We start from the raw sequence: 17,861 nt of genomic DNA, 5'->3' as shown, positions 1-17,861 counted from the left end.
TCATAAATTTTCCCATTAATCGCATTAAATACAGTACACAACTTATAACTATTACAAATAACATTAAAAATGCGCAGTCCGTCTAATAATTTGGCCAGGGACTGTATGTTGGAGCTCAGTGAATTCGAAAGTGGACAAAATGTTGGTCCTCGTACGGTGGATGCTTCCGTCACCAAGATAACACAAGTGTTTGGTGTTTCAATAGACACTGTATCTAAGATTTAAGAAGAAGAAGTGGGAAAACATCATCCGACAAGTCACAACGTGGACGAAAGTGTTTATTGAGTGAGTGTGAGGGTCGGTCGTTTAAGAGGCTAGTGAGGAAAAATAAGAGCACGACAGCTGCAAAAGTTACAGCAGACCCGAATGGCGCTCTCGCGAACCCTGTCAGCACCAAAATAACAAAACCACATGAACGCATCTCCATAAGCTGGGAACTGCAGGGAAAGCTGGAATTCCAAAACTACACATAAATGATGCAAATACCCGAGACAGGAAAACGTGGTGCCTAAGCCATAAATCCCAGACTGTACAAGACAGTCATTTGGTCGGATGAGTCTTGTTGCACGCTGTTGCCAACTTCCGATCGAGTTCACATTCCAAGAGCGAAACATGGCGCAAATAAGGTAACGATTTGGCCAAGCACTTGGGAGAGCCAGGCCTAACTAAACTCTAGTACCTAGTGAGCAAGATGTGTGACAGACTTAAAGAAGAATATAATAATTCCAATCCCAAAGAAAGCAGGTGCTGACAGGTGTGAAAATTACCGAACTATCAGTTTAATAAGCCATGGCTGCAGAATACTAACACGAATTCTTTACAGATGAATGGAAAAACTGGCAGAAGCTGACCTCGGGGAAGATCAGTTTGGATTCCGTAGAAATGTTGGAACACGTGAGGCAGTACTGACCCCACGACTTAACTTAGAAAATAGATTAAGGAAAGGCAAACCTACGTTTCTAGCATTTGTAGACTTAGAGAAAGCTTTTGACAATGTTGACTGGAATACTCTCTTTAAAATTCTGAAGGTGGCTTGGGTAAAATACAGGGAGCGAAATGCTATTTACAATTTGTACAGAAACCAGATGCCAGTTATAAGAGTCGAGGAGCACGAAAGGGAAGCGGTGTTTGGGAAGGGAGTGAGACAGGGCTGTAGCCTGTCCCCGATGTTATTCAATCTGTATATTGAACAAGCAGTAAAGGAAACAAAAGCAAAATCCTGAGTTGGAATTAAAATAAAAACTTTGAGGTTCCCCGATAACATTGTAATTCTGTCAGAGAGAGCAAAGGACCTGGAAGACCAGCTGAACGGAATGGACAGTGTCTTAAAAAAGAAGGATATACGATGAACATCAACAAAAGCAAAACGAGAATAATGGAATGTTGTCGAATTAAATCGGGTGATGCTGCGAGAATTACATTAGGAAATGAGACGCTTAAAGTAGTAAACTAGTTTTGCTATTGGGGGGGGGGGGGGGGGGCAAAATAACTGATGACGGTCGAAATAGAGAGGATATAAAATGTAGACTGGCAATGGCAAGGAAAGCGTTTCTGAAGAAGAGAAATTTGTTAACATTGAGTATAGATTTAAATGTCAGGAATTCGTTTCTGAAAGTATTTGTATGGAGTGCAGCCATGTATGGAAGTGAAACATGGACGATAAATAGTTTAGACAAGAAGAGAATAGAAGCTTTCGAAATGTAGTGCTACAGAAGAATGCTGAAGCTTAGATGGGTGGATCACATAACTAATGAGGAGGTATTCAATAGAATTGGGGAGGAGTTTGTGGCACAGCTTGACTAGAAGAAGGGATCGGTTGGTAGGGCATATTCTGAGGCATCAAGGGATCACCAATTTAGTATTGGAGGACAGCGTAAAGGATAAAAATCGTAGAGGGAGACCAAGAGAGGAATACACTAAAGAGATTCTGAAGTATGTAGCTTGCAGTAGGTACTGGGAGATGAAGAACCTTGTACAGAATAGAGTAGCATGGAGAATTGCATCAAACCAATCTCTGGACTGAAGACAACAACAGCAAACAACAACATCGGGGTATTGCATGAGCCCCAAGGGTACTTTACTAGGCCACATTTCTGCCAATGATTATGTGATCATTTTGGCTGTTCAGCTCCATCCCACCGTACAATGTTCCCCATTGGTGATGCTGTGTTCCAAGACGGCTGACAGCTCGCATCGTGCACGACTGTTTTTGTGAGCACCAGTATGAAGTGTCGGCTCTTCCCTGTCCACCACGGTCACCACGTCTCAGTATTACTCAGCCTGTGAGGTCTACTTTGGAGAGAAGGGTGCGTGATAGCTATCCTCCTCAATCCTTGTTACTTAAACTTCCCACTATTTTGCAGGAATAATGGTATAATAGTCCCCTCAAAACCAAACAGGACATGAGGACATGTATTTATCCCTTCTGTGACGACTGGCAGCTGTTTGGCATGTGAACAATTTTCCTACACCGTATCAGGGACGGTTATGTGTTGCGTTTTTTATGTTTTCATGTTTTTGTTCACCCACACTGTATGTATGGCTATTAGAAGTAAAAAGAGACATTGCAACGCGTACCGGACACACAGTTTGACAGATGAAATATCCCCGCAACCCATCACTGTCTATAATAATGTAATTGTAGTCGTTTTGTAACCAAAGAAGTTCGAAGGAAATTGTATGTTACTGCAATTCGTAAGGGAAAGAGACGATATCATCATTAATATCTGGCGTTAAAGCTCCGCTAATGCCTCTGTTTCACAGTGACTCTACATCGGTTTCCTCTGTTTAAAGTGACAGTTAAAGGGAGGGACACTGATTAACAGAATGCAATTTAATGAAACAAACAATCATTATATTTCATTTATTTTGTGTATGTAAATGTGTCTGCTTTGGATATGTGTACCTACTTAGAAAGAAAAAGAGACTTCACAATCAATGCTGGGTGCAGCTAGTATTTAATATATTACACTGATGCAAAACTAATACGTTGCACAGTGAAGCATAATTTTCGAACTACGATACTGAAACACAGGCAAATATCAATTGCATGTTCATGGTCAACCAGCTCCTACAGACTTGAATCCCATACATAAATTTACCTCATCTTTAAAGTTTGTTTTCATGATAAAGATCATCTATTTCTGATAGTCATTTGATACCAAACTGTAAAAATACATTTGACTGTATGGATGTCACTGAATGAATTCAAATTGCATTTTTCGATCTCTGTTTCGCATTTAAACCAAATTTTCCAACCATTAAATGTAAGACAGTAAGATGGAATAATCATAGTGACATACAGGTTTTGTGGTGCATTGCTTCACAAGGGTACTCGGTCACACAGGAAATATGTTTATTCCCATATTTCACGTTACATCGCTTTGATTACAGCGCATATCTGTGCAAGTATGCTATTGCAGTTGATTCAGGTTGTCAGAATACCTCAATATATGTAATCAAATATCGTCAAATTAGTAATTTTCATTATCAATGAATTAATAACTTTTAGTGCATCAGTAACTTTAAACATTAGAAATTATCTTTCATTATGACTCCAAAAAATGTATGTAGTGTTCTATTTACTTTTCACAATTTAAAATTTTCTATAAATTCTTTTTTGTCTTTTGTGGCTTTCAAATATTTCCTTGACGTCCCTGAAAACATATCTGCTTCATTTAAATTATTATAAATGGTAATTCAACCACTAAAGAGCTACCATCTTACGCCCTTCATTATAATATCAGTTTTGTTTATAACAAATTGGCCATCAGAGAGCATTTACATTATTTAAAAAAGGTCATGTGGCAGATGAGTTTGCTTGCCTATAGGCATTATCAGGGGGGGGGGGGGGGGGCTGGAGGTGTCCAGTAGAAATGAGGTGTGGTGTGACCTGTTTTAGATTTTGTGCTCTTGTAGATAGGATAGCAACATGTCTTCTCTAGCCACCATATTGAACAGATTAGTCTGACGCATTGCACTGAAAATTGTGAAGTGCATTTACGTAACTTGATGACCACAGAAATTGTGAGCCATATGTTTGTGACTATTACAGCACCATCTATCACAAAGCGAAAAAAGTGGTGCAAGTAAAACATAATGAGATTAATTTTTCGGCTCTCCGACAAGCACAATAAGCTGGACTATGCCTGTAAATGGGTTCATATTAGCTCATATTAGTTCTGCATGGACGAAAGAGTCTTTCTATTGCTGTAGATTTATGCTTGTCAATTAATAATACTACGTCCGATCGCCGTATCCACCTACAAAATCTTGACCGTGTCCATCATTCCTTTTGTAATCGGATCTTCGTATTAGCTCCGAAGTACACAGGTGAGTTTCTTGAATACTTCTATATCACAGTACTACTTAGAATTATAACTCAATTTTTCACTAACGAAATACGAATGTATTATTTCTTCGACACACATAAAAATACAGACAATTTTGCTTATTCTCTCAACCTAAGATGGCTACCACTGATTAAGCTCTAAAATAACGTGCGTCTACCTTCGTTCATTAGCAGAGAGCGAGTCCTTGCTCTTACCGAGAAACAGGAAAAACATCTTATGTTTTTTAACATTTGAAAACCAAAAATACATGATGGTAGGCGCAGGCTCTACGCTGGGCCTTTTCTCTTTGCCTTTAAAGAAAACGAAAACATAAAGGCAAGAAATGCAAAAGGTACATCAAAGGTACCAACTCTTATGCTCTGTGTATGTTCGTCGTTTCTGTCGGCACTGTTATTAAAATATCAGTGATTTCAGTGATAGCTATCCCCATTTTCTATGATAATGCGATGTCTGATACCAATGTAATATTTACAAATGAAAATTCCTAAGTTTTTAAAAAAGCTTTATTTGAAAACGATAATATTTAGCATTGCTGCTGTGGCTAATTGGTATTTCAGGTTTTTTTACTCGCTTATTAGTAAAAAGTAAATGAGACTTGAAACTTCCTGGCAGATTAAAACTGTGTGCCCGACCGAGACTCGAACTCGGGACCTTTGCCTTTCGCGGGCAAGTGCTCTACCAACTGAGCTACCGAAGCACGACTCGCGCCCACTACTCACAGCTTTACTTCTGCCAGTATCCGTCTCCTACCTTCCAAACTTTACAGAAGCTCTTCTGCGAAACATGCAGAACTACCACTCCTGAAAGAAAGGATATTGTGGAGACATGGCTTAGCCACAGCCTGGGGGATGTTTCCAGAATGAGATTTTCACTCTGCAGCGGAGTGTGCGCTGATATGAAACTTCCTGGCAGATTAAAACTGTGTGCCCGACCGAGACTCGAACTCGGGACCTTTGCCTTTCGCGGGCAAGTGCTCTACCAACTGAGCTACCGAAGCACGACTCGCGCCCACTACTCACAGCTTTACTTCTGCCAGTATCCGTCTCCTACCTTCCAAACTTTACAGAAGCTCTTCTGCGAAACATGCAAAACTACCACTCCTGAAAGAAAGGATATTGTGGAGACATGGCTTAGCCACAGCCTGGGGGATGTTTCCAGAATGAGATTTTCACTCTGCAGCGGAGTGTGCGCTGATATGAAACTTCCTGGCAGATTAAAACTGTGTGCCCGACCGAGACTCGAACTCGGGACCTTTGCCTTTCGCGGGCAAGTGCTCTACCAACTGAGCTACCGAAGCACGACTCGCGCCCACTACTCACAGCTTTACTTCTGCCAGTATCCGTCTCCTACCTTCCAAACTTTACAGAAGCTCTTCTGCGAAACATGCAGAACTACCACTCCTGAAAGAAAGGATATTGTGGAGACATGGCTTAGCCACAGCCTGGGGGATGTTTCCAGAATGAGATTTTCACTCTGCAGCGGAGTGTGCGCTGATATGAAACTTCCTGGCAGATTAAAACTGTGTGCCCGACCGAGACTCGAACTCGGGACCTTTGCCTTTCGCGGGCAAGTGCTCTACCAACTGAGCTACCGAAGCACGACTCGCGCCCGGTACTCACAGCTTTACTTCTGCCAGTATCTGTCTCCTACCTTCCAAACTTTACAGAAGCTCTTCTGCGAAACATGCAGAACTAGCACTCCTGAAAGAAAGGATATTTGAAACTTCCTGGCAGATTAAAACTGTGTGCCCGACCGAGACTCGAACTCGGGACCTTTGCCTTTCGCGGGCAAGTGCTCTACCAACTGAGCTACCGAAGCATGACTCGCGCCCGGTACTCACAGCTTTACTTCTGCCAGTATCCGTCTCCTACCTTCCAAACTTTACAGAAGCTCTTCTGCGAAACATGCAGAACTAGCACTCCTGAAAGAAAGGATATAATCTGCCAGTAAGTTTCATATCAGCGCACACTCCGCTGCAGAGTGAAAATCTCATTCTGGAAACATCCCCCAGGCTGTGGCTAAGCCATGTCTCCACAATATCCTTTCTTTCAGGAGTGGTAGTTCTGCATGTTTCGCAGAAGAGCTTCTGTAAAGTTTGGAAGGTAGGAGACGGATACTGGCAGAAGTAAAGCTGTGAGTACCGGGCGCGAGTCGTGTTTCGGTAGCTCAATTGGTAGAGCACTTGCCCGCGAAAGGCAAAGGTCCCGAGTTCGAGTCTCGGTCGGGCACACAGTTTTAATCTGCCAGGAAGTTTCATATCAGCGCACACTCCGCTGCAGAGTGAAAATCTCATTCTAAATGAGACTTGTTATAAAATTCTGAACATGGCTGCTTGGTTCAGTGACCGTTTATAAATTAAAATTGAAACAAATGAGCCCTCGGTCACAATTTTTTAGTCTTATTAACAAGGTTTCAAAACTTCTAAGAGTGCCTTCATCAGAATTTAGACATTTAAAGTGGTCTATAACATAATTACAAATACGTGGGAAGAAAAAATTTATTTATATAAAAAAGTGTAAGTACTAACAATGCAAGACAGAGGCAGTACTTACACGTCTCGTATAAAATAAATAACAGGCCAGAAGGGCTTTAGTCACAAAATATTTAAAAGGAATGTGTGAAGGCTTGCCTTCATTTTTGGAACACCACCTACGACCAGCTTAGAGACAGAAGTGATGGCACTTTCTGCAGGACCTGACCATCATTATGCAGGTCAATGCTCAAGCACGCACAGTGCAAGCTGTTACTGATTTGTTTGACTGATGGGGCTGTTAAGTGCTGTACCACCTACTGCACTCCCCTGACATAAGCCCTCGTGAGCTCAACTCGATTCCTAAACTGAAGGAAACACTTCACGGCATTCGCTTCAGACCTGCTACAAATTCGTCGGGGAGTACACCGCGCCGCTCGAACTGTCAACACAACTGGCACTGCTATGAGAATCCTACGACCTCCACATCGCTGGCAACGGATTATACACAATGCTGGTGACTATTTTGAAGGTCAGTAAAACTTTGAAACACGTATCTACACTACTAGAAACGGAAAAAAGAACACATTGACACCGGTGTGTCAGACCCACCATACTTGCTCCGGACACTGCGAGAGGGCTGTACAAGCAATGATCACACGCACGGTACAGCGGACACACCAGGAACCGCGGTGTTGGCCGTCGAATGGCGCTAGCTGCGCAGCATTTGTGCACCGCCGCCGTCAGTGTCAGCCAGTTTGCCGTGGCATACGGAGCTCCATCGCAGTCTTTAACACTGGTAGCATGCCGCGACAGCGTGGACGTGAACCGTATGTGCAGTTGACGGACTTTGTGCGAGGGCGTATAGTAGACATGCGGGAGGCCGGGTGGACGTACCGGCGAATTGCTCAACACGTGGGGCGTGAGGTCTCCACAGTACATCGATGTTGTCGCCAGTGGTCGGCGGAAGGTGCACGTGCCCGTCGACCTGGGACCGGACCGCAGCGAAGCACGGATGCACGCCAAAACCGTAGGATCATACGCAGTGCCGTAGGGGACCGCACCACCACTTCCCAGCAAATTAGGGACACTGTTGCTCCTGGGGTATCGGCGAGGACCATTCGCAACCGTCTCCATGAAGCTGGGCTACGGTCCCGCACACCGTTAGGCCGTCTTCCGCTCACGCCCCAACATCGTGCAGCCCGCCTCCAGTGGTGTCGCGACAGGCGTGAATGGAGGGACGAATGGAGTCGTGTCGTCTTCAGCGACGAGAGTCGCTTCTGCCTTGGTGCCAATGAGGGTCGTATTAGTGTTTGGCGCCGTGCAGGTGAGCGCCACAATCAGGACTGCATATGACCGAGGCACACAGGGCCAACACCCGGCATCATGGTGTGGGGAGCGATCTCCTACACTGGCCGTACACCTCTGGTGATCGTCGAGGGGACACTGAATAGTGCATGGTACATCCAAATCGTCATCGAACCCATCGTTCTACCATTCCTAGACCGGCAAGGGAACTTGCAGTTCCAACAGGACAATGCACGTCCGCATGTATCCCGTGCCACCCAACGTGCTCTAGAAGGTGTAAGTCAACTACCCTGGCCAGCAAGATCTCCGGATCTGTCCCCCATTGAGCATGTTTGGGACTGGATGAAGCGTCGTCTCACGCGGTATGCACGTCCAGCATGAACGCTGGTCCAACTGAGGTGCCAGGTGGAAATGGCATGGCAAGCCGTTCCACAGGACTACATCCAGCATCTCTAAGATCGTCTCCATGGGAGAATAGCAGCCTGCATTGCTGCGAAAGGTGGATATACACTGTACTAGTGCCGACATTGTGCATGCTCTGTTGCCTGTGTCTATGAGCCTGTGGTTCTGTCAGTGTGATCATGTGATGTATCTGACCCCAGGAATGTGTCAATAAAGTTTCCCCTTCCTGGGACAATGAATTCACGGTGTTCTTATTTCAATTTCCAGGAGTGTATTTTGCACGAGCTGTAAATAAACAGTTGCCACTATTGAAGTTCCAACCCTCCTAACAGTTTGGAAATTAGACGGCTGAAAAGTGTTTTATTTGACATTCTGTTATTTACAGTGGTTACTTTAAGCTGCCAGCACAGTTACTACGCTTACGTCGCTCATACGCCAGGAATAAAATAAGTTTCGGAACTTTTTGAGCAGATGGAGTACAGCGTCAGTGGGTCATTTTCTCATTCTGTTAGGACGTTGTATGGCGTAAGCATACAGGTTAACATCTTGAATAACATTCTGTATTAATACTTAATAATAATTAACACAACAAATTAACAGAAAGGGCGATCTGACAACAGTGGCCGGCCGGTTAACTGGAACATTCGCCAAGCATGTCTGTGCGCGTTCGTACTGTAAAACATGTGACCCACTGTAAGCATGCACCATTAAAAAACAACAATCTTCATTGACTCGTTCTGGCATTAAACTGGTCTGCAGTGCTGGCGCTACGCTTTGCTTCAGTATGCTGGGGATTCCAGCTCGCCGGCCGGAGTGGCCGAGCAGTACTAGGCGCTACCGTCTGGAACTGCGCGGCCGCGACGGTCGCAGGTTCGAATCCTGCCTCGGGCATGGATGTGTATGATGTCCTTAGGTTAGTTAAGTAGTTCTAAGTTCTAGGGGACTGATGATCTCAGATGTTGAGTCCCATAGTGCTCAGGGCCATTTGAACTTCTTTTTTTTTGTGTTCACTGCCCTTTACGTCTTGCCGAGTCTCTACCAGAGTGCTTTAGCTCAGAGCAGCGTAAGTAGTGAAATTTCCAGCTGACGCGACTTCGCAGTAGATGCTTGTGTAGGATACGTATGTAACATCTAGTTGTTGGATCGTTTCAGTAGATCTTGTGCTTCTTTAGGGTGGATGTAATAGGACAGTGGTTTGCTTGTCACTGATGTTCTCAATACCTACTCTCACGTATTACATACCATCATCATTCCATTACTGAAATAGAGAACATTGTACACTCAGCGTCGTGGCTGAACTTGTATGTAACTCTGAATCTTTCTCCAGCTCTTTTCCCGTTTCATCCATGTCAGTGGAATAAACTACACAGTAAGCTGCCTCTGATCCAAAATCACGATGCATTCAAGAAAGGACTAAAACTTCTCCTTGAATACTCGGCGTAGCTTTCATTTAGGCGAATACCAGCTGACTTCTTACTTTCCACAACATCTCTGTGTCTTCGTCGACTGTCACCCGGCTTTCCGCATTGCTATCTTTCTTCCCGTCCTTCTTCTGTCTTGATCCTATTATTCCTGTTCTGCTCGAGCGTTTGGGATCCGCACCAGGTCAGATTAATGAAAGGAACTCCATACACAAACAGCAATTGACCGGCGTTCCCTGGTGAAACTTTGTTGTAATGCCTCGTGTAAGGAGGAGAAATGCGTACCGTCACGTTTCCGACTTTGATAAAGGTCGGAATGTAGCCTATCGCGATTGCGGTTTATCGTATCGCGACATTGATGCTCGCGTTGGTCTACATCCAATGTCTGTTAGCAGAATATGGAATGGGTGAGTTCAGGAGGGTAATACGAAACGCCGTGCTGGATCCCAACGGCCTCGTATCACTAGCAGTCGAGATGACAGGCATCTTATCCGCATGGCTGTAACGGATCGTGCATCCACATCTCCATCCCTGAGTCAACACATGGGGACGTTTGTAAGACAACAACCGTCTACACGGACAGTTCGACGACGTTTGCAGCAGCATGGACTATCATCTCGGAGACCATGGCTGCGGTTAGCCTTGACGCTGCATCACAGGCAGGAGAGCCTGCGATGGTGTACTCAACTACGAACCTGGGTGCACGAATAGCAAAACGTAATTTTTTTTGGATGAATCCAGGTTCTCTTTACAGCATCATTATGGTCTCATCCGTGTTTGTCGACATCGCGGTGAACGCACATTGGAAACGTGTGTTCGTCATCGCAATACTGGCGTATCACCCGGCGTGATGATTAGGGGTGCCACTGGTTACACGTCTCGGTCACCTCTTGTTCGCACTGACGGCACTTTGAACAGAGGACGTTACATTTCAGATATGTTACCATCCGTGGCTCTACCATTCATTCGATCCCTGCGAAACCCTACATTTCAGCAGGATAATGCACGACCACACGTTGCAGGTCCTGTACGGGCCTTTCTGGTTACAGAAATTGTTCGTCTGCTGCCCTGGCCAGTACATTCTCCAGATCTCCCACCAATTGAAAACATCTGGTCAATGTGGCCGAGCAACTGGTTCGTCACAATATGCCAGTCACTACTCTTGATGAACTGTGGTATCGTGTTGAAGCTGCATGGGCAGCTGTACCTACACACGCCATCCAAGCTCTGTTTGACTCAATGCCCAGGCGTATCAAAGCAGTTATTACGGCCAGAGGTGGTTGTTCAGGGTACTGATTCCTCAGGATCTATGCACCCAAATTGCGTGAAAATGCAATCACATGTCAGTTCTAGTATAACGTATTTGTCTAATGAATACCCGTTTATCATCTGCATTTCTTCTTGGTGTAGCAATTTTAATGGCCAGTAGTGTATGTTACCGATACGTTCGATCAGCATGTGAGAATTACGAAGATGCTTCGTGAACGTAAATGGAAAATCCTGGAGGGAAGACGACCTTGTGTTCGCGAAACTTAATTGAGAAAACTTAGAAAACCGCCATTTGAATCTGACTGCAGAAGGATTATACTGCCGCCGAGATACATTTCGCGTAAGGGCCACGAAGTTAAGAGAAGTTAGCTCACTGAGGGAGACACGTAGATAGTCATTTTTCCCTCGCTATTTGCAACTGGAACAGGAAAGTAAATGACTAACGATGGGACATAAATGTAGACGTGGAAATGGAAGCGATGCTGAGTGTTTCACTGCTTTCTGGACTATTACCCACAGAAAATTAATTTTGTTTGGTTAAATTAAAGAGAGCTTCAGTTTTACGGCGTGTGTGCATTATTTTGGGAGACCTGTATTATTAGGAACGTAACAATCCACCCTGAGGCGCTGAACATGAAAAACAGAAGGCCGCACGTGTGAGACGCTGTGGTCGCCGTTTAGCGGCTCCCAGGAGAGGCAGAAAGCTTCTGGAGGCCGGCAACTGCCGCCCCTGGTGGAACCTGAACAGCGGGGGCCGTAACCTCGTTTCTGGCACATAGTGAGTGGCCCAGAAGCCCAGGCACGCGGAGTGAAAGGGAGAAGGGTGACGCCTGTGGTGTACGCGGCGTAGGTCTGAATGCGACGGCTACAGCATTGGCTGTTGATGAGACGGAAGCCATACGCTAAAGACATAGCTTATTTTGTTTTGCTTGTTTCCACATACACGATCCGAACAGCAGTTGTCACATGCTAAGGCCAAGGCCGTGCTACTGAACGGGAGTCAGCAGGACCAGTCAAATTACTCCGTGACACAGGCAAATTACTCTGTGACAGGACACACTTCCGGTGACGTGATTTCTTTCTAACAGGAAAAATGAAGGTAAGAATTTGACATCCCGTCAACGTATATGTCTTTAACGACGGTTTTTGTTCCGGTACCATATTGTTTCATCCTTGTTTTTATTTCTACTTCGTTCTTCTGTCGGAAGTTATTGCTCCTTCCCACCCTGCAGCGTTCTTTAATTTCCTTTACAAGCCTTTAGTGGTCACATTCATTCACATAATAGTGTCTACACGCCTGTTGAAAAGTTTTATGCTAATTACTAAAGAATAAGTAAGAAACATGTGTACAGCAAACCATTAACTTGCAAAACTGTTAAGGCTTTTGTGGCCAGTTGTATCTGGTTCTTCAGCCGACGTTTGTTTGATGATTCCGACGTTTGTTTGATGATTTTTCTGACGTTTCGCCAGCACAAGTGGCTGGCATTGGCAAAGTTACATCCTCCATTGCTGGCGATGGATTGGAGTCGTGCTCGCACCTGCAGGTTATACGTACCTGCCGCCAACGTCCAAGGGCTTTACTGTGGTCATTTCCGGTGCAGTTCTCCTCATGCTACCTGCAACGGTCGTTCGCTGCAGCACGGAAATCCAGGATCCGTTCTCCTTGAGACTTTCTTCTTTCTTGTTGAAGCTATTCTCATGTTTGTGTATTTCTAAGCATATAATCTGCGGCCGTGAGTTCGATTCCAGTCCACCACCAGCAATGGAGGATGATGCTCTGACAATGACTACCACTTGTGCTGGCGAAACGTCAGAAAAATCATGAAAAAGACATCGGCCAAAGATCCCGAGACAGAAGCCAAGAGGCAGTTTGTCACTAATTTACATTTAGATAAATGACGGGGCGAAGACTGAGAATTTAATATATGTGTTCTACTTACATTTCATTTGTTGAATTAAAAAAAGATGTGCGATACTATAATCATTAACTGTGTATTATTACCACGGTCCTCTCTCCATCGCTCTCCCACCCCTCTCTCTCAGGTCCAATGCTGCTACCGTTCATAATTAAAACCTACGTTCGTGTAATTTATAATTAGTGCTGTACTCATCATGTTAGGATGTCAACTAAGTGTGTGGTTTTTTCTTATTTATACTACTGCAATTTTTAATTTATAATTATAGTATAACAAGCTTATCGTAACGTATAAGGGGTCACCAAAAAGTTTCCGTTCGACGGCCTTACAGTCCACAACCGGTATATGAATTAGGTAAAAAGCCGTGAGCATTGAGCCAATCATCTCACCGACGTACCGGGTTGGAAATATCCATTTGGCAAAACACCTGGTCGTGCTGCGGGAAGAAGTCCGTAACTGCCTGCTGACTGCGCGTCAGCGGGAATATTTTTCCACCGCGGTGCGCGAGAGTTTTTTAACACCAGCATCGTAAGTTCCATGTTGTTAAGTGCTGATGCACATTATTAAGCATCGCTTAAATAAAAAATTGTGATAAATAAACAGTCGTATGCCACCTTCAAAAACTTTATACAAAGTCTAAAGAGCTAGAACATCTTACTGCTTTCATAAATACTCACCATAGCTCAGGAAAATCACCACGCAACACACTGAAGAGTTTTCTTCGGGGCAAGCTTTTTTATGATGTTTCCTGGTTTAGCTTGTGGGTTCAGATGACTCACTCTGATGAAGGTTACTGGCCATAAGTAAAGAGAAACCACTTTTCGACGCACTTCGGCAAATTTGGAAGTTATTGTAAAAATTATATTTTGCCTTCCTCCATCATAATTTGCCCAGGTTTTAAGTTGTAAGACATTTCCAGGGGCAGATGTGGACTCTGACCACAATCTATTGGTTATGACCTGTAGAGTAAAACTGAAGAAACTGCAAAAATGTGGGAAATTAAGGAGATGGGACCTGGATAAACTGAAAGAACCAGAGGTTGTACAGAGTTTCAGAGAGAGCATAAGGGAACAATTGACAGGAATAGGGGAAAGAAATACAGTAGAAGAAGAATGGGTAGCTCTGAGGGATGTAGTAGTGAAGGCAGCAGAGGATAAAGTAGGTACAAAGACGAGGGCTGCTAGAAATCCTTGGGTAACAGAAGAAATATTGAATTTAATTGATGAAAGGAGAAAATATAAAAATGCAGTAAATGAAGCAGGCAAAAAGGAATACAAACGTCTCAAAAATGAGATCGACAGGAAGTGCAAAATGGCTAAACAGGGATGGCTAGAGGACAAATGTAAGGATGTAGAAGCTTATCTCACTAGGGGTAAGATAGATACTGCCTACAGGAAAATTAAAGAGACCTTTGGAGAGAAGAGAACCACGTGTATGAATATCAAGAGCTCAGATGGCAGCCCAGTTCTAAGCAAAGAAGGGAAGGCAGAAAGGTGGAAGGAGTATATAGAAGGTTTATACAAGGGCGATGTACTTGAGGACAATATTATGGAAATAGAAGAGGATGTAGATGAAGACGAAATGGGAGATACGATACTGCGTGAAGAGTTTGACAGAGCACTGAAAGACCTGAGTCGAAACAAGGCCCCCGGAGTAGACAACATTCCATTAGAACTACTTACGGCCTTGGGAGAGCCAGTCATGACAAAACTCTACCAGCTGGTGAGCAAGATGTATGAGACAGGCGCAATACCCGCAGACTTCAAGAAGAATATAATAATTCCAATCCCAAAGAAAGCAGGTGCTGACAGATGTGAAAATTACCGAACTATCAGTTTAATAAGCCACGGCTGCAAAATACTAACGCGAATTCTTTACAGACGAATGGAAAAACTGGTAGATGCAGACCTCGGGGAGGATCAGTTTGGATTCCGTCGAAATGTTGGAACACGTGAGGCAATACTGACCTTACGACTTATCTTAGAAGAAAGATTAAGAAAAGGCAAACCTACGTTTCTAGCATTTGTAGACTTAGAGAAAGCTTTTGACAATGTTGACTGGAATACCCTTTTTCAAATTCTAAAGGTGGCAGGGGTAAAATACAGGGAGCGAAAGGCTATTTATAATTTGTACAGAAACCAGATGGCAGTCATAAGAGTCGAGGGGCATGAAAGGGAAGCAGTGGTTGGGAAAGGAGTGAGACAGGGTTGTAGCCTCTCCCCGATGTTATTCAATCTGTATATTGAGCAAGCAGTAAAGGAAAGAAAAGAAAAATTTGGAGTAGGTATTAAAATTCATGGAGACGAAGTAAAAACTTTGAGGTTCGCCGATGACATTGTAATTCTGTCAGAGACAGCAAAGGACTTGGAAGAGCAGTTGAACGGAATGGACAGTGTCTTGAAAGGAGGATATAAGATGAACATTAACAAAAGCAAAACGAGGATAATGGAATGTAGTCAAATTAAATCGGGTGATGCTGAGGGAATTAGATTAGGAAATGAGACACTTAAAGTAGTAAAAGAGTTTTGCTATTTAGGAAGTAAAATAACTGATGATGGTCGAAGTAGAGAGGATATAAAATGTAGACTGGCAATGGCAAGGAAAGCGTTTCTGAAGAAGAGAAATTTGTTAACATCGAATATAGATTTATGTATCAGGAAGTCGTTTCTGAAAGTATTTGTTTGGAGTGTAGCCATGTATGGAAGTGAAACATGGACGATAACTAGTTTGGACAAGAAGAGAATAGAAGCTTTCGAAATGTGGTGCTACAGAAGAATACTGAAGATAAGGTGGATAGATCACGTAACTAATGAGGAGGTATTGAATAGGATTGGGGAGAAGAGAAGTTTGTGGCACAACTTGACTAGAAGAAGGGATCGGTTGGTGGGACATGTTTAGAGGCATCAAGGGATCACAAATTTAGCATTGGAGGGCAGCGTGGAGGGTAAAAATCGTAGAGGGAGACCGAGAGATGAGTACACTAAGCAGATTCAGAAGGATGTAGGTTGCAGTAGGTACTGGGAGATGAAGCAGCTTGCACAGGATAGAGTAGCATGGAGAGCTGCATCAAACCAGTCTCAGGACTGAAGACAACAACAACCATCATAATTTGCAACATGTAGCCCAAGAAAACTGCAAAACATCACTTAAGACCTCTTTATTTCATTGAACTACTTAATTGAAGGGAAAGTGAGCACTCCTCTGGATGTTACGGAGATCTAGTCATTACCAGTGATGTAATCTGAATCCGGAAGACTTTTCTCTGAGACTGGACAACTGTCAGTGTTGGATCACATCCAGCCTACTGCGAAACATTTTCTATTTTTTTTGTTTTATTGCAGAACAAAACTGGCAATTGACTCTAAATAATGCAAACTGTGAGGTCACTCACTTGAGTACTAAGAGGAATCTGCTAAATTTCGGTTACACGATAAATCACATCACTCTGAAGGGTATAAATACAACTAAATATTTTCCGATTACAATTACGCTCATCTTAAATTGGAACGGCCAAATAGATAATGTTGAGGGGAAAGCAAACCAAAGACTGTCATTTATTAGCAGAACACTTCGAAAACGCCACAGTTGTAATAAAGAGAAGGCTTACACTATGTTTGTCCGCATTGTTCTGGAGTACTGCAGAGCTGTGTAGTATCTGTATCAGTTAGGATTCACTGAAGGCGTCTAAAAAGTTCAAAGAAGGGTAGCTCGTTTTGTATTATCGCGAAATAGTGGAGGGAGTGTCACAGATATGATACGCGAATTGGGCAGGATCTAATAAAGAAATTTCAATCATCAACTTTGCGAAGACGTTTTGTTGGTGTTTACCTACTTAGGGAGAAATAATCATCGCAATAAAATATGAGAAAACAGAGCTTCGTTTTTCCGCCGAGCTGCTTGAGAGTGGAATGATAGATAAATAGTTTGAAGATGGTTCTATGAACCATCTGCCAGCCACCTAATTGCGAAATGCAGAGTAGCCATGTAGATGGAGAAGCAGCACATCTCCTTCAACCTGACTTGTTGCTTCTTTTCAAAGCGTAGTTTTCTCTCTTCGGTAATTGTATCTCAGTTATTAATTTGTCTGTTTCGTATTTGGCAGTAACGTCTAAGTTAAGAGCTACCTCTGCGCTGATCGTCTTATCTAATTTCCTTTTCTTCGGATATAAAGCTTCTAAGCAGACAGGCAGACAGCGTACTCTTGTCTTCTCGCATCGTCGATCTCTTGCTCATGTTATTTATAAAAGCAAATCTATTTTCGGATAGCGTTATTGTCGTTGTAGAAATGAAACGCTTGTAAATACCAAAAAAATTATGTTCCAAAAACAATAATACATAGAAACGTCTTTCTAAGGACGATGAATATCCTGCAATTATCTGAACGTTGTCCATGCTGGTGCCTGCGGCAACCTCAGATGCATCTCCATGCTAATCTAGAATTTATTGTGATGGCAAAAAGTCACTGTTTCCTTATCTTTTCGAAGGAAGCCTGAAGAGCTTTCTTTTTTTTTTCACCCGTTCATATTCTTCGGGAGGGAAATGATCTCAGCAAATCCTTGCATTATTCATATTTACAGGATCAGTTCTTTTAGACTGTGAGCCCTATTTGCGCTATAGTTGTCTTGTCTTTCCGAAACCGATGGTAAACGACATCCGCAGTTTTATATGTGAAGCATTTTTGCATTCAGCAATAGCGCAGTGATTTCTCATTTTGCTCATAGTA

The 17,861-nt window shown here is 43.4% G+C and overlaps 5 non-coding genes across 5 annotated transcripts; all 5 read right to left on the bottom strand.

Annotated features, from left to right (window-relative positions):
* Nucleotides 1–4,975: 4,975 nt before the first annotated feature.
* Nucleotides 4,976–5,050, bottom strand: Trnas-cga (transfer RNA serine (anticodon CGA)). Its single transcript has one exon. It is a non-coding gene; the product is annotated as a tRNA-Ser (tRNA).
* Nucleotides 5,051–5,275: 225 nt separating this feature from the next.
* Nucleotides 5,276–5,350, bottom strand: Trnas-cga (transfer RNA serine (anticodon CGA)). The gene has a single exon. It is a non-coding gene; the product is annotated as a tRNA-Ser (tRNA).
* Nucleotides 5,351–5,575: 225 nt separating this feature from the next.
* On the bottom strand, nucleotides 5,576–5,650 carry Trnas-cga (transfer RNA serine (anticodon CGA)). Its single transcript has one exon. It is a non-coding gene; the product is annotated as a tRNA-Ser (tRNA).
* A 225-nt stretch (nucleotides 5,651–5,875) lies between these two features.
* Trnas-cga (transfer RNA serine (anticodon CGA)) lies at nucleotides 5,876–5,950 on the bottom strand. The gene has a single exon. It is a non-coding gene; the product is annotated as a tRNA-Ser (tRNA).
* A 146-nt stretch (nucleotides 5,951–6,096) lies between these two features.
* Nucleotides 6,097–6,171, bottom strand: Trnas-cga (transfer RNA serine (anticodon CGA)). The gene has a single exon. It is a non-coding gene; the product is annotated as a tRNA-Ser (tRNA).
* Nucleotides 6,172–17,861: the final 11,690 nt, after the last annotated feature.

This window comes from Schistocerca gregaria, chromosome 4 (genome assembly GCF_023897955.1).
Source record: "Schistocerca gregaria isolate iqSchGreg1 chromosome 4, iqSchGreg1.2, whole genome shotgun sequence".
Lineage (NCBI taxonomy): Eukaryota > Metazoa > Arthropoda > Insecta > Orthoptera > Acrididae > Schistocerca > Schistocerca gregaria.
This window is presented reverse-complemented; position numbering and strand designations above follow the sequence as displayed.